The sequence below is a fragment of the Gossypium raimondii genome, chromosome 4, assembly GCF_025698545.1.
Source record: "Gossypium raimondii isolate GPD5lz chromosome 4, ASM2569854v1, whole genome shotgun sequence".
Lineage (NCBI taxonomy): Eukaryota > Viridiplantae > Streptophyta > Magnoliopsida > Malvales > Malvaceae > Gossypium > Gossypium raimondii.
Window position 1 is genome coordinate 32041242 of NC_068568.1, and position 17101 is coordinate 32058342.

A 17101-nucleotide genomic window follows, 5' to 3' on the forward strand; every position below is an offset into this window, starting at 1 on the left:
TGACTATTTTAGATTTACTTGGGGTTTTTTTTTTCAAGTACTAAAGTTGACGCTTTAGAAAAATTCATCACATTTTCAAATATGAACCAAAATGAAAAAGGTTACTCTATCATTAGTGTTAGAAGTGACCATGGAACCGAATTTCAAAATCTTGGTTTTGAAAATTTTTGCAACTCAAATTGAATTAGACATGATTTTTCTATACCTAGAACCCATCAACAAAATGAAGTTCTTGAGAGGAAAAATAGAACTTTAGAGGAAATGGCTAGAACTATGCTTTGAGAAAATAATTTACCAAAATATTTTTGGGTGGAAGCCACAAACACCGCTTGCTATGTGGTTAATAGAGTGATGATTAGGCCTATTTTAAAGAAAACTCCATATGAACTTTTCAAAACTAAAAAGCCTAACATTAGCTATTTTTATCCCTTTGGATGCAAATGTTTTGTTTTAAAGAATGGGAAAGACAATCTTGGTAAATTTGATGCAAAAAGTGATGAAAGAATTTTTCTTGGTTATTCTTTAAATTCTAAACCTTATCGAGTCTTTAACACAAGAACTTTAGTAGTAGAAGAGTCTATACATGTTATTGTTATGACTCTAATCATCCTTCTAGAAAGGATTTTTATGTTGACGATGATGATGCATAATTTGTCAACAAAGAGGATCAATCATCAAATGGAAAAATTCAAGAACAAATATAAGATTCTCTAAAAGAACTTTCAATTGAGGAAAGGGAAGTCACTCATCCAAGAGAGTTCAACTATGTGAAGGATGATATGATTTTAGGAGATCTATCCCAATGGGTAATTACTAGATCTTCTCATAGAAATACTTGTAACTATGTTGCATTTATCTCATGCATTAAGCCTAAAAATATCAAAGAAGTATTAAATGATGAATATTGGATATTGTCCATGCAAGAAGAGTTAGATCAATTTAAAAGAAGTAAATTATGGGCCTTAGTTGATAGACCTAGTGATAAATCTACTGTAGGTACTAAATGGGTTTTTAAGAACAAACTAGATGAGAGTAGTAATATAGTGAGGAATAAGGCCAGACTTGTTGTTCAAGGTTACACTCAAGAGGAAGGAATGGATTATGATGAATCATATGCTCCCGTAGCTAAGATAAAAGCCATTAGAATGCTCTTAGCTTTTACATGCTTTAATAAATTTAAATTATATCAAACGAATGTAAAAAGTGTTTTTCTAAATGGTTTTATAAAAGAAGAAATGTATGTTGAACAACCCCCCAATTTTGAAAATCTAAAATTTCCAAACCATGTTTTCAAACTTTCAAAAGCATTATATGGTTTGAAACAAGCTCCTAGAGGTTGGTAGGAAAGATTATCATATTTCCTTATTGAAAAAGATTTTTGTAAAGGGAAGGTTGAGACAAAACTTTTTGTTAAAAGAAAAGACAAAGGCTTATTAGTAGTTCAAATCTATGTTTATGATATTATTTTTGGTTCTACTAATTATATGCTTTGTCAAGAATTTTCTAAGCTAATGCAAGGTGAGTTTGAGATGAGCATGATGGGAGAACTAAGTTACTTCTTGGGTCTTCAAATCAAGCAAAAATATGATGGTATCTTCATCAATTAAGCTAAGTACATAAGGGACATGCTAAAAAAGTTTGGGATGGACACTTTCAAACCACAAGCTACTTCAATGAGCTTTACTACAAAGCTTGACAAAGATGAGGAAGGTAAATGTTTTGGTTTAAAATTATATAGGTCAATCATTGGTTCTCTGTTTTATCTTACCGCAAGTAGACCCGACATTATGTTTAGTGTATGCTTGTGTGCTAGATATCAATCTTGTCCTAAGGAATCACGTTTACAAGCCCTTAAGAGAACCTTTAGATACCTTAGAGATACTTCAAATTTAGGTCTTCGGTATTTTATAGACTCATCTTTTAGCTTACATGCTTACTCAGATGCGAATTTTGGAGGTTGCAAATTAGATAGGAAAAGCACCTCCGGTACTTGTCAATTTTTAGGCAACATGCTAATTTCATGGTTTTCAAAGAGACAAAATAATGTTTAATTGTCCACCATCGAAGAAGAAAATATTTATACTAGTTGTTGTTGTGCTCAAATTTATGGATGAAACAACAACTTAAGGATTATGGAATTGATGTAGATATCATTCCTATCAAGTGTGACAATACTAGTGCTATGTGTCTCACTAAAAATCCCATCCAACATTCTAGTACTAAACACATTGAAATTATACATCATTTCATTAGAGATCATGTCCAAAAAGGTGAAATAGTTCTAAAGTTATAGACACCTTAAACCAAATAGCTGACATTTTTACAGAACCATTAGACAAAGAAAGATTTTGGACATGTAGGGGAAACTAGGTTTAAAAACCTTTCCTTGACTTTGTGTTAAAATCTTCTTATACTGTATTTGATTATTTTGTTTCAAAAAGCTTGTTGAGTATAGATTTCATGGCTTTTACATGCAAAAAGGTAGGGGGAGTTTCATGTGAAAAACTGATCTATTTTGACTTCATTTCCTTTTACATGTGAGAGAAGTGGTAACAACTTAGTCATTGTTTTAAACATATTTTTGCTTCATGCATTTCATGCATTTTACTCACACTACATATTTATTTGCATATGAATTGGTTAGGAATAGTTTTAGAGTCATTTTAAGACTCTTAGAAAACTATTGGAACGACGAAAAAGTGCAAGTGTACACAAATGCAACAAGTAATAAAGTGACAAGTAAATGTCGAGTTATCGTACCCACAAGGACTGTGAAAAGAATTATTTATGAATGAAATTTTAAAAATATTTTGGTGAAGAAAAATATTTTGATTTGAGGAGGTGATCAAAAACTAAGATTTTAACAAAGTAAAATAAATAAAAATAAAATAAAAGTTCCAATGCACGATTTTAATCAATATGACATAATTGTGCTAGATGAATTACATTTCTTAACTTATAATTATTAAACTCATGTTTATGTTGTTACGAATAAATTCATGGCAACTTAGTAATTTCCTAACTTATGAACATACTTACCTACCAAAATCCATTTATCTCTTGACCATAACTCTATGTCAATTCAACCGATTAAACAAATTGTAATAAGGAAATGTGTTAATGCACATACATACTTATGAAATTAAAATAATCTCTTGTACATATCTCTATGCCAATTCAAACAATTAATTTAATCTCATAAGCAAATAAAATATTACATGAGGTAACAATCTATTTCTACCTTGAAATAGATTAATCACAATAATCTTGCAAGTTATGCAAGGCTAATGTATCGTTATACTGTTGCTAAATTAACCCTCAGCTACCTTACATGATTAAACATGCATTGATTAAGTATCGTGTCAATTAATTACAATTTCAATCCGTTTAAATAATTAATTCATTAGTTACCTTAAAATTGTAATGCAAGAATAACTTAGTCATGGTTTTACTTAATCAAACATCATACCGAGGCGTATAACAACACAAACACAATTTTAATAACTCAAGTAGACGAAATGCAATCAACCTAAAATGAATTAAATTTAAGAAATTTTAATTAAATTAAACATATCAACATCACAAATATTCATAGACATGTTCATTAGAAAAACAACAAAATTAAAATGATAGGGAACAAGAATCAAATCCGGTGTTTCTCCGAGGCTTAACTAGTTTGCTCCGCTCCTCCTTTTCTGCTTGTTCTTGTTGAACTAAGGCTTCCATGAACACTTGAATGCTGCACAAAATGGTGGTTGAAGGACTCTTTTTCAAGAGGTGAAATCGACAAAGGAATAGGGGAAGAAAATGAAGAAAAATGGAAAAGAATGAAGAGAGAAAAGTGAAAGATAAGTGAATAAATGAATGGATTTAAGATGTGTTTGAAGTGAGCAGCCAAGAGGGGTACTTATTTGTTGAGAAGGCTACTAAAAATAGCCAAAATCAGCAGCCAAAGATTCCCCCATGGTCAGCCACACATGTGGCATGTTTGAAGATTTCAAACATGCTATTTTTAGGTAGGGAAAATCTTGAAATGCATGAACAGTGGAGGGGTTTTAATGTAAATTGAAGGATTCTTAAAGGTCCATTTTGCAAGCCAAATAATCAGCCAAACAATCTGATTGGGTCAGCATGTGGGACAGTTTTGGGCTGCCCAGTGCTCGGTTCGATTGGTTTTCTCAGTTCAGCTCAATTGGGCCCTTTTGCATACTTAATTAATAATAATTTATTTAACCAAAATTAAATTGAATCAAATTTAAAATTAATTATATTATGAATTACAACACATAATTTGGACTGTCTTAGGCTAAAAAATTAATTCGCCTTCATGCTTCAGAATTGCTTCTCGATTTTGCACTTCTAGTAGTGTTTGCCAAGCCGTTTTTCGCCCTTTGTGCGAATCTGTCAAAAATAATAAAAATTTGATATAAAATGAATTAAAATTCAACATGGTCATAATTTGAGTGCAATTTAATTATTTTTATAATTATTATATATTTTTTGATAAGAATTTTACCGAAACTGCATGAATTTGAGTTAAAAAGGGCATGAATTTGAGTTAAAAAATGTGTATATTTTCGTGTTTCCAACTATACAACCTAAAAATCTCGTTTTTTTCTATTTTACTACATTTGGAAAATAGAATGGCAATATGGTATCGATGCCTATCATAAGTTTATAAAAATATCGATACTCGTGAGAAGATATCGATACCACGGAGTGTTTAAAAGATCTTGTAATAGTTTTAAAACAAAGAACCCTAAAATCATTTTTCCCTCCATCTAAAAACCTTTCAACTCCTCTCAATTTTTTTTTCAAATTTATTCAATTTTTTGAAAAATCTTGGCCCTTTTACATCTTCAAACATCCTTTCCATAAGATTTGCTCATCTTTGCTTGAAGATTTTGCCCATTTCAACACTTTTGAGGTAAAAACCTACAACATTAATTTTTTTAATTTTATAAAATGTAGGTTCAAATAGAGCTTCTTGATGGTTAATTGAGCTATTTTAATGTTTATATATCATGTTTTACTATAGGAGGTTACCTATTCTAAAAGATTTTTGTTAAAATGTTTCTCAAACCCTAACCCACTGAGTTTTTGATAAAGTTCCTAAAAGATATATTTTTTATTGTAGTGATTTTCTAAGTGGTTCGTAGTTAGAATGGCCCCAAGGAAACATTCTAGGACTAGTGCATCTTCTTTTAATCCATCTAGTGAGATGGAGTCATCTTTTAGCACATGTTTTTAAAACTCACACTTTCAGTATATTTTTAACAGACATTTTGCATCAAAACATATTTGAGAGGCTAGGAAAGTTGATATATCCATGTTAGAGGCTAGTAGTTTTTCTTATTTGTAACACCCATACCCGGCTTGGATTCCAGGCGAATATCGAGATGGCATACCACCATCTCACGTCAATTTCATTGTAATTATCAGAGTTGAAATACATGCAATTTTGTTTTACCTAAATTATTCTAACATTTATGAGAATATCAAGTCATGCAAGCTTTGTTTAGCATTTAAACATACTAACATACGACAAACAAACTTAAAATGTACATATCTCGAGCATTGGGACCACTTAGCAAATTTCTCCAAATACATTACGTAGGTATCGATATTGCCTTTTTGGTATAAATATTCCTTTTAAGTGGTATCGATACCAGCTGGAAAATTGATACCAAACTAGCATACTATTTCTCGCCAAATTTCATAGCATCAGAAATTATTGGTACCTTTCACAATGTACTGATAATTATACCACAAGTATCTATACTCGGGCTAAGGAATAGATACCAAATCTCTATTCTGACTTCCTACAGATTATGAAACACAAAGGTATTGATTTTAAACCCCAATATCAATACCTCTGCCCCTGGGCATAAAAATACAGCATACATATGCAATTAGCTCATTCCAAAATGGTTCCTAGGCGTCATGCAACAAATACTTTGATTAATACTCATTCGGTGGCTAAATTTAACAGTTCAAATCATCAAAATGTGGCCAAGCGAGAAACATTGTGCCAACATCTACATTTATAGTCCTAAGAAAATATATGTACTTATAAAACAAAGAACACAAGAAAAACTGGTAAATAGTCCAAATACATCATGGAAATAATCAATCATAAATATACCACATTGCCTTAGTACCCAAAATGCATATAAATAAATTAATAAACACCTACGAAAAGAAACAAGACTCCCTTGGATCACTCTCTTGGACAACCACACCGCTCACACCGATACACAACTAATCTACAATGGTTAAAGAAGGGAGTGGGTGAGTTTTAACAAGCTTAGTGAATGCCTAGAACAACTACCATGCAAACAGTTCATCAAGCATTAACGAAACAACCATATAGCATAACCTTAATGATGTCAACTTTAGTGTCATAATATATTTACTCGTGCATTATTATTAGTTCTTTTACATGGTAAGCATATTCACTTTTAAGCATATATCCTATTACACATATCCTATTACACATATAATCACCTAACATGCAAGCATATATCACAATACTCAAAACATCTTTATAGATATAATGGTCACATACTCATTTAGGCATACATCACATTACACATATATGCATTTTAAGATAATTTGGCACTTGAGCTATGAAACATAAAAGTGAGCTCTATCATCACTCACCGAATACGTGGATCTCCAACATACCAAACAGAGACTTATAGAGTCAAACACGTCCCAAAAGTGAAGTATAAAGCTAATACTCTCCTTATTTCCCTTAACATGTCCCATTGAATGGAGCTTAGCTTACATTCCCTTATCCCTCCAACATGTCCTAGGGCCTCAACGCCCAAAAGCACTATACATAAAGGTGATACTCACAATCCTATGGCATGCCAACTATATCCAACAGTTTCAAGATCACAAGGCCAAAATATTTGAAGTCAAACACATATCACTTATCAATTATCCGTGCATAATCACTCCATATTTACATCTTAAGCAAAACACTGTCACTAACATTTAACATAAACATAACATGTAAATATTTGCACTCTCACAACAGTTATCATAACCACATGTCACATGTTATAGCATCTCATCTCAATTCACATATTCACAAACACATAAGCACTTTGTTCACAAGATAACATAGGTATGAGAAAACGTACACTCAAAATTTAGAGTAGAGGTTTAAGCTACTACTAAATTCCAAAATAATGCATTGAATCATGTCCACAAGTAATTATTCCAAGCACTCACCAATTACACTTTTGCCGAAAACCTAAAAGCTCAAACTAGCTTTTCTTGCCTTTATCTCTACCCATAGAAGGTTCTATCAAATCTAAAACTTCAACACAACAAATTCACACAACAATACATCCAAAAATAGGTCAAGGACTCATTACAAGCATACAAAACATAAGCCTAAACTAAGTTCTCATGTAGCCGAACTTATAACATAGCAAACATTAAATTCTAATATCTCAACCTATACTTAATATTTTTGCCTAAAACCAATTCAGTTGATCTTATAACTCATCTTCGACTAATTCTCAATCTTTAAACTACAATAAAATGCTCAATTCAAAGTATCAATTTTTTTGACATGTTTTATGGCTATTTTCTGAAATTCATTAAAACTCAAGAAATCTTTAATGGAACTTCAAATTAAGTTTAGTAACCTTCTAATCATGTTAAAACAAGTTTAAAAATACTTTGAAACCATGTTTTTATGGAAAATCTCAAGATCCACCATTAACGACCCAATTTTTGGCTTTTATTGAAAACATGTGTTTCAATGGCTACAAATTCAGTTTAAGGACTACATATCATTTAAAACTCACAGAAAGTCAAATAGTTACTTGTGATGCAAGAAAAATGAGCTTTGATAGAAATCTGGAAAAACCAACGTTTGGAGAAGATGATGTAGATGATGAAGTTTTCGGGTGATTTTCTTAGTTTTTATAGAGGTTTAAAGTTCAAGGGTGGTAGAAATAAAAGAGGATTAGGAATGGGAATTCAAGTTTGATTGAAATAGAAAGAGAGAATCAAGGGACGACAACACTAGTTTTGGGGAAAAGCTAACGTGAAAAACTATAGGTGGGAAGGAATAAATAGGTTGGTTTTTAAATTTTTGTCTAATTACTTCTTAAAAACTCACAATTTTGACTCTTTTACAAATCAGTCCTTTTTCTAAAATTAAAGGTATTTAAAACTTATTTTAATAAATTGATTTGATTTTATGAAAACCATTTGAAAACATTATCGGTTACCAAACTTATGAAATTCAAGTTCATATAGGCTAAAATTCTTAAGATACCCCTAAAACTCCTAGACCCTATTTTGGGGTATGACATTATCTCCCTATTTTACAAAATTGGGGTGGATTACTTTTTTAAGTATTTTTTTGCCAACTTATTTAAATCTTGTTCGAGCTTTCTTTAGAAATGCCAAACTCGAACCTGATGAGTCTGGTGATACCATTACTACCATCACCTCATTTTTAATGGGAACTCCTATTCACCTCACTATGGAAGAGTTTGGCGATTAACTTAACTTACCTTCCGGTGGTTCCTCCGATGAAAAAAGGCCTTTTGATCCCTTCCTTTTTATCGTGTCCTCCATTTAATTCTCACTTGGAACCTAAGACCTATTAAGAAGCATGCCAAGCTTCGAAACATAGATTATTTGTGGCTAAATTATTTTAAATCCGATAGACATCCTGACCTTGCACTTATCTTATTTAATGATAGTATGAAAGCTATTGGGAGGGGGATGAATAAAACTGTCACTATTCCTCATGGCACGTATTTTTCATACAGTTTAGGCAATTAGGGATTAGCACCCATGGAGACTCCCCCGTTACTTGCAACCAACCATTAGTTTTGGGGCCTTACATCATGTGGTATATCATTTCGATGCTGCTGCCAATACCTGGACTAAACATAACCATCTGGTGGATAATGAAGATGACGATCTCGAAACTGCTTTTGACGATGTTTCGACACCCGAGCCCCCTACTCCACTCGCATTCCTTGAGCAACGACATTCGAGGTCTTAGACAAGATGTTAGCTCTCGTCTCTTGAATTTCGAGACCCAAATGACATCTCTCTTAGCCCATTTCCATTTAACACCTCTTTTCTCCCCTCATCATGATGATTAGACTAGCTCTAAAACATGCATTTCATTTTCTTAACATTTGCACCTTTATTTCTATATTGATGCCTATATCTATTTATTGCACTTTATTGCTTTCTTTGTATTTTAAAATAAATTTTTTAATTGATCATTCAATTTTATCTATCTTTTGATGAGCTAACATTTTTCTCCTTAAGCTTTATTTGTCTTTTGATATAACAAAAGGGGAGAAGAAAAGGTAAATTAATGTAAATTGATTAATTACTCTTTGATGATAACTAAATGCAAACTTTTGTGACCAAATGTTTCTTAAAGTAAAATGAATGTCATCTTAAATGACAAATTTTATTTTGGCTTCAAATTTAAAATGTCTTTTATTGATGGGGAGCAATTATTCAAAACAAATTGACCAAATTTTTGTTATATCGAAAAGAGGAGATTGTTAAACTAAGTTTATCGGATAAAAGATTTTGATATAACAAATTAAAAGTGATTTTGAATATAAGTTAAAATTGACAAATAATTTTTAAATTTGAAGTCTAAGAGATAAAACTTTGGAACAATTTTAAAATTAAGTACAAATGATTTTAACCAAGTCAAGTTGATTTCAATGAAGTTGAAATCATTTTGAAATGATTTTCAAACAAGTCAAATTTACTTCAGGCCAAAATGTATTGATACCTTATGGCCAGGTATCGATAATTTTTGAAATATAGATACCCTTAGACAAATCGAGATGAAAAAGACATTTTATTTTTAGAAACCCTAAAAATGATCGATGCCATATTTTTGGTATCAATACTTTATGAAAATAATCGATACCTTTCTCAAAAACGATACCATAATAGCATTCTATTTTTCATAAACCCTAAGATGTATCGATTAGGTATCGATACCTATTTCAGGAAGTATCGGTAAAATATTTTTTAAGTATCAATTATTTCATTCCAACTGTCACTGAATTAGCATTTATGACAAAAAATATTGATACCCTTTTTCGAGGCTGTTGCAAGTAAATAACTAATGCAATTGTGCAAGTGTACACATCATTCAAGTAATAAAGTGATCAGTAAGTATCACATCCACAAGGATCAAAAATTGGGAAGAGACTGATTAAGTTATTATAATCCTATTGTAAAAAATCGTTTTTAGTGAAATCGAAACAATATTTTTGGGACCACAAATTTGACAAGTAAATATTTATTTTATTATTATTCTGATGTCTACGATATGTTAGTCGAGTCATGTAAAAATTTTGTTAAGAAATTTTTACGTTTGTATGCTTAATTAAGTAAAAAGGACTAAATCGTAAAAAATGTAAAAGTAGAGTTCTAGTAGTTAAAGGTATCAAATAGCTATGAAACTTTAAAGTGAAAGAACTTAGATAGTAAATATACCATTTAAATAGCTAGTGGACTTTTATGGACACAAATTAAGTGATTTAACAGTTAAAAACAAAGGTTAAAAAGGTAATTAAGTAAATAAACTTAAAATTACTAAGTAAAGGTTATCATCTTTTTCATTTTCTTTCTACTTCAACTGAAACCACCATTAGAGAATGAGCTTGGACCATTAGACCACTTCTATCTCTTCCATGATCAAGATAAACCTCGTACGGATTTAGATTAGGGTAAAGCTAAAGCTTCGGATTAGTCAACTCCGTTTCTACACCTTAATCATTGAGGTAAGTTCGTATGACTAAGTATTATCTTAGTGTTCTTTTGATTCGTATATAAATATGTCAATTTCCATGTAACTAAATGACGATATCAGGTGATGTCACAATGGTTATAGATCTTGGTTTGAAACTTATGAATTCGTGGGATACAAATGACATGTCATAGGGTTTTCATGTTTCAGGTGCTAGTCATGATGTCCTACAGATGGCTGAGGTCCTACATTTTTTACGGATACTCCACAGCTCAACTGAGCAGTATCGTGTAGCTTACATTCTGAGCCACAACTCGTCCGAGTAGGCCCATTCCACAGTTCGTGTAAGAAATGATGTAAAAGAAAGAAAAGGTTACAGTTATATGTTTAGCACACTTCGTGTGAGCTATCCCTCGTATTCGGGGATATTCTAAACGGTTCAATGGGTATGAAAAGGAAAGAAATGGTAAGTGTACAAAAGAAAATATGTCATGTGTTTATCGAAAGGGTTGAATCGGTACATTTCATTTGAAAGTATGATATGTTAAGGAAAAATATTAATTCAAATGAATTATGTCCATATGTAATGGCTTACCTATGTTAAATTCATGTGGAATATGATTGATTATACTAACATGTGTTGTTGTTAGTCCCTAGGCTTGTGCCAAGCTTTTGGTCAAATTATATTATGCTTAATTTTAATGTTATGAATTGAAATGGTAAGTTGTGTTCATGTTTTACGAACTTGCTAAGCACTATGTGCTGACGTATTTTTATTTCCTATGTTTTATAGATAATCTAAAGCTCGTTCAGTTTGGAAGCTCATTGGAGACCTATCACACTATTAAGCAAATATATCGGTAGTTTTGTTCTAGTCAAGGTTATAATGGCATATATAGGAAACTTATGTTTAAAGTTTAACTTAAGTGTTAAATGTTGAATTTGGTATGTATATATAAGTTGGTTGTTTGGTACCATTTGGAAATTGGTGGTTCGTGTCACTTACGTGATTATGATGCATGTGGGTAATGGTCCAAATGGTAAGTTTTAATGGACATGGCATATTGTCAATTATGGTAAGTTTTGGTATGGAAATAAGTTAGATGTGTATGGTTGATGTATGGCCAAATATGCACATGTTTAGATATGTTTGATGGGTTTTTATTGAGGTGGCTTATTGGCATATTGTTTGTACAGATTAATGGTGTCATTTTATTCATATTTTCGGCATGCTTTAATGTCTTGGTCATATGTGCAAATTGTGGTTAGGTACATGGTTGAAGTGGGTGAAGAAATGGCTTGATTTTGGCCAATTTCTTGTCCAGATGGCCTGAGACATGGGTGTGTGTCTCAGCGGTGTGTGACACAAATCCATGCAACATGGCCATGTGTCCCTTGTCGGTTTTAAAGGTTGCAGGTCAGGCAGTTACATGACCTAGCACACGGCCTGGCACACGGGAGTGTGAGGCCATTTTGAATGTTACACGACCTAGAACACAAGCGGGTGGCTTGGCCGTATGACCCAAGTCAGAGAGTTACATGGGCATGGACAAGGGCTGGGACACAGCCCCAACCAGCTCCCATGGTTCCTCAGGGTTTAGAACAAACACGAGCAAGTAAGCGTCTAGTTGATAAAATCTGTAAATATGGGGCTGAAGAGTTCGGAGGTACGATTGAAGATGATCTGAAAAGAGTCGAGTTCCGGTTAGAAAATACGATTACAGTTTTCGATGAATTATCACGTACTCCTGTAGAATATTTGAAATGCGCCGTGTCATTGTTGAAAGAATCGACTTATGAGTGGTGGAACGCTTTGATCATGGTTTTACCGAGAGATCGAGTTAATAAGAATTCTTCTAGACTAATTCTGAAAGAACTATGTGAGTCAAAGTCTTCTTGATAAGAAACGTAAAGAATTTCTTGAACTGAAATAGGCCTGGATGTTAGTATCGAGTATGAGAGGAAATTTGTACAACTTAGCAAATATGCCAGAGAATGTGTACCAACAGAAGCTTGAATCTACACTTGATTTGAAGACGGACTAAATAAGGATATTAAACTGCTTGTTAGGATTCTTGAGTTAAAAGAATTCATGATTTTACTTGACAGAGCTCAAAAAACTGAAGAAATTAGCAAAGAAAAGAAAAAGGTCGACACTAAGGCTCGTGATTTGGGAAATTCATACTCGTCACCATCAAAGAAAGGAAAAGATTATCATAGTTGTTCATCAGCTTCAGTAGGTTATTTTGGAAAGGATCGAGGTAAATAGTATTCGAGCTCAAAACCTCAAGCTACATCTATAGCGAGTGTGGGCAATGTTAGGAGCAACAATCCCGAATGCCAACAATGTAATAGACGACACTTCGGTGAATGCAGATAGAAAAATAGGTCATGTTTCAAATTTGGCTTGTATGAACATTATCTCAGAGATTGCTCGGAAAGTTCCGATCAAGAAAAGGCTCAAACTAATAGACCAAGTAACACTGCGACGAGAGGGAGATAGCCTCAAAACACTGGAAATGTGGGTAATAGCCGTACTGGAACAAAACACTCTGTGTTGAGATCTCAGGCATGAGCGTCGGCCAAACCTTATAAGATCTATGCTCGAGAGGAAGCTTCAGCGCCAGATGTTATCACTGGTACATTTTCTATCTTTGATACTGATGTTGCTGCTTTGATTGATCCGGGATAAACACATTCATATGTATGCATGACTTTAGTGTTAGATAAGAAATTGCCTTTTGAGTATGTGTTAGTTAAAGTAAGAAACCCCCTAGGTCAATATGTGTTAGTTAATAAATTTTGTAACAATTGTCCTTTGATGATTCAGGTTTGCAACTTTTTGGCTGATTTGATGTTACTACCCTTTAATGAGTTTGACGTGATTTTGGGTATGAACTAGTTAACTATGCATGATGCCGTAGTGAATTGTAGATGAAAGGTTACTGTGTTAAAGTGTCAGAATGGTGAAAAGCTTCAAATTAAATCAAATAGACTAGATAGTATGTCTAATGTTATTTCGGCTATGTCAGCATAGAAATATGTTAGAAAAGTTTGTGAAGCGTATCTTGCTTACATATTTGATTCTAGAATTACTGAGTTGAAGCTAAAATCAGTCCCAATGGTATGTGAATATTGAGATGTGTTTCCAGAGGAGTTACGCAGGTTACCATCGATCAGGGAGCTTTAGCTTGCTATTGTGTTAGCACCGAGAACATCTTCGATATCGATAGCTCCTTACAAAATGGCACCTACAGAGTTGAAAGAGTTGAAAGAATAGTTACAAGATTTGACATATAGGGGTTTTTCTCGACCCAACTTTTCTCCTTGGGGTGCACGTATTCTATTTGTTAAGAAAAAAGATGGATCAATGCGACTATGTATTGACTATCGATAGCTCAACAAAGTCACAATCAAGAACAAGTATCCATTGCAGCATAATGATGATTTGTTTTATCAGTTGAAAAGTACAACGGTATTCTCGAAGATTGATCTTCGTTCTGATTATTACAAGTTGCAAGTTAAAACTCAAATGTGTTGAAAATTACATTTAGGACCAGGTACGGACATTATGAATTTCTCGTTATGCCATTTGGTTTGACTAATGCACCTGTAGTGTTTATGGATTTGATGAGCAAAATCTTCAGACTATATGTAGACAAATTCTTGGTGGTATTCATTGATAATATTCTGATCTATTCACGAGATGAGACATATCATGCCGAGCATTTTATAATTGTTTTGTAAACTTTACGCAAAAAACAATTTTTCGCTAAGTTTAGCAAATGCAAATTCTGGCTTTGAGAAGTTATTTTTTAGGACATGTTGTATCAGCCGATGGCATTAGAGTTGACTCGAGCAAAATTTTAGATGTCGTAGATTAGAAGCCTCTGAGAAATGTAGCCGATGTCAGAAGTTTTCTAGGTTTAGCCGAATAATATAGAAGATTCATCAAGGGATTTTCGATGATTGCTACACTGTTAACAAGGTTGTTGCAAAAATGTGTTAAGTTTGATTTGTCCGAGAAATGTTAGCAAAGCATCAATCAGTTGAAAGTATTGTTAACCGAGGCACCTATGTTAGTTCAACTAGAGTCGGGTAAAAATTTGTGATTTATAGTGATGCATCGTTGAATGGTTTGGGTTATGTTATGATGCAAGAGGGAAAAGTAATAGCATATGTTTCTAGACAATTGAAACCGCAAGAAAAGAATTATCCGATGCATGATTTAGAGCTTGCAACGATTGTATTTGCTTTGAAGATTTGACAACACCATTTGTACAAAGAAAAATTTCATATCTTCACAGATCATAAAAGTCTGAAATACTTAACCTCACAGAAAGTTTTGAATTTGTGACAGTGCAGATGCTCGAGATGTTGAAAGACTATGACTTGATTGTTAATTATCATCTAGGAAAGGCTAATGTTGTTGCTGATGCTTTGAGTAGAAAATCTCTGTTTGCTTTGCGAGCTTTGAACATGTGGTTGACATTGATTGATGATGGTTTGATTTTAGCTGAGTTGAAAGCTAGATTGATGTTTTTGCAATGAATTTGCGAAGCTCAGAAAGGTGATGATGTATTGATAGTTAAATGGAACTAGATTGAGACGACACTTGATTCAGATATTCATGTTGGTGTTGGTGATAGTTTGCATTTTAAAGGAATAATTTACGTTCCGAGAAATTCTGATCTCGCTCAGAAGATTTTACACGAAGCTCATAGTAGTAGCTTGTCTATTCATCCTAGTAGTAATAAAATTTACAGCGATTTAAAACAAATGTACATGTGGCCAGGTATGAAATGAGAGATTTCTGAGTTCGTGTTGAGATGTTTAGTATGTCAGTAGGTTAAAGTCGAGCATCCTCTACCTTCTAATTTGTTACAACCAATGATGATTCTGGAATGGAAATGGGAACGCATCATGATAGATTTTGTATCAGGATTGCCTCTATCTTCGAGAAAGAAAGATTTTATTTGCGTCATTGTTGATCTTTTGACGAAGTCCGCACATTTTATTCCTGTACTTACAAATTATTCGCTCGAGAGATTAGCAAAGTTATATGTTGGTTAGATTGCCAGATTGCAGGGAGTGCTAGTTTTTATTATTTATGATAGGGATCTATGATTTGCATCTCGATTCTGGAGCAAGTTACATAAGGCTCTAAGTTAAGACGGTATCAATCAGATCCTTCACATGTGATTTTACCTGGTGATGTTGAAATGTATCCAAATATGACATATGGTGAAGAACCAATCTGAATTTTCGCTCAAGAGGTTAAAGAATTGAGAAATAAAAGCATAGCTTTAGTGAAAGTTCTTTGGAAATGTCCCGGTATAGAATAAGCTACTTGGGACCCGAAAGAAGCTATCAAAGTGCAATGCCCGAACCTCTTTTCTGGTAAGATTTTCGGGGACGAAAATTTCTTTAGGGAAGAGAGAGTTGTAATAGTCCATTTTTAATGAAATTAGAATAGTGATTTTGGGACCACAAATCTGATGAGTAAATATTTATTTTATTATTATTTTAATGCGTATGGTATGTTAGTAGAGTCGTATAAAAATGTTGTTAAGAAATTTTTACTTTTGCATCATTAATTAAGTAAAAATGACTAAATTGTAAAATATGCAAAAGTAGAGTTCTACTAGCTAAATGTGTCAAATAGCTATGAAACCTTAAATTTAAAGGACTTAGATGGTAAAGAGACAATTTAAATAGTTAGTGGACTTTTATGGACACAAATTAAGTGATTTATAAGTTACAAACAAAGGTTAAAAAGGTAATTAAGTAAATAAACATAAAATTACTAAGCAAAGGTTATCATCTTTTTCATTTTCTTCCTACTTCAACCGAAACCACCATTAGAGAATGAGATTGGAGCATTCAATCACTTCTATCTCTTTCATGATCAAGATAGACCTCGTATGGATTTTGATCGGGGTAAAGCTAAAGCTTCGGATTCGTCGACCATGTTTCTACATCTTAATCATTGAGGTAAATTCGTATGATTAAGTATTGTTTTAGTGTTATTTTGATTCGTAAGTAAATATGTTAATTTCCATGTAACTAATTGACATATATCTGATGATGTCACAACTGTTATCAAGCCTCATTTGAACCTTAGGAATTCATAGGATACAAATGACATGTCATTAGGGTTTTCATGTTTTGGGTGGTGGTCTTGAATGTCCTAACGAAAGCTGAGGTCTTACATTTGTTGTTGATACTCCAAAGCTCGTGTGAGCAACATCGTTTAGCTTACATTTCGATTCATAGCTCGTGTGAACAGGTGTAACACCCCAAACCCGTATCCATCGCTAGAATAGGGTT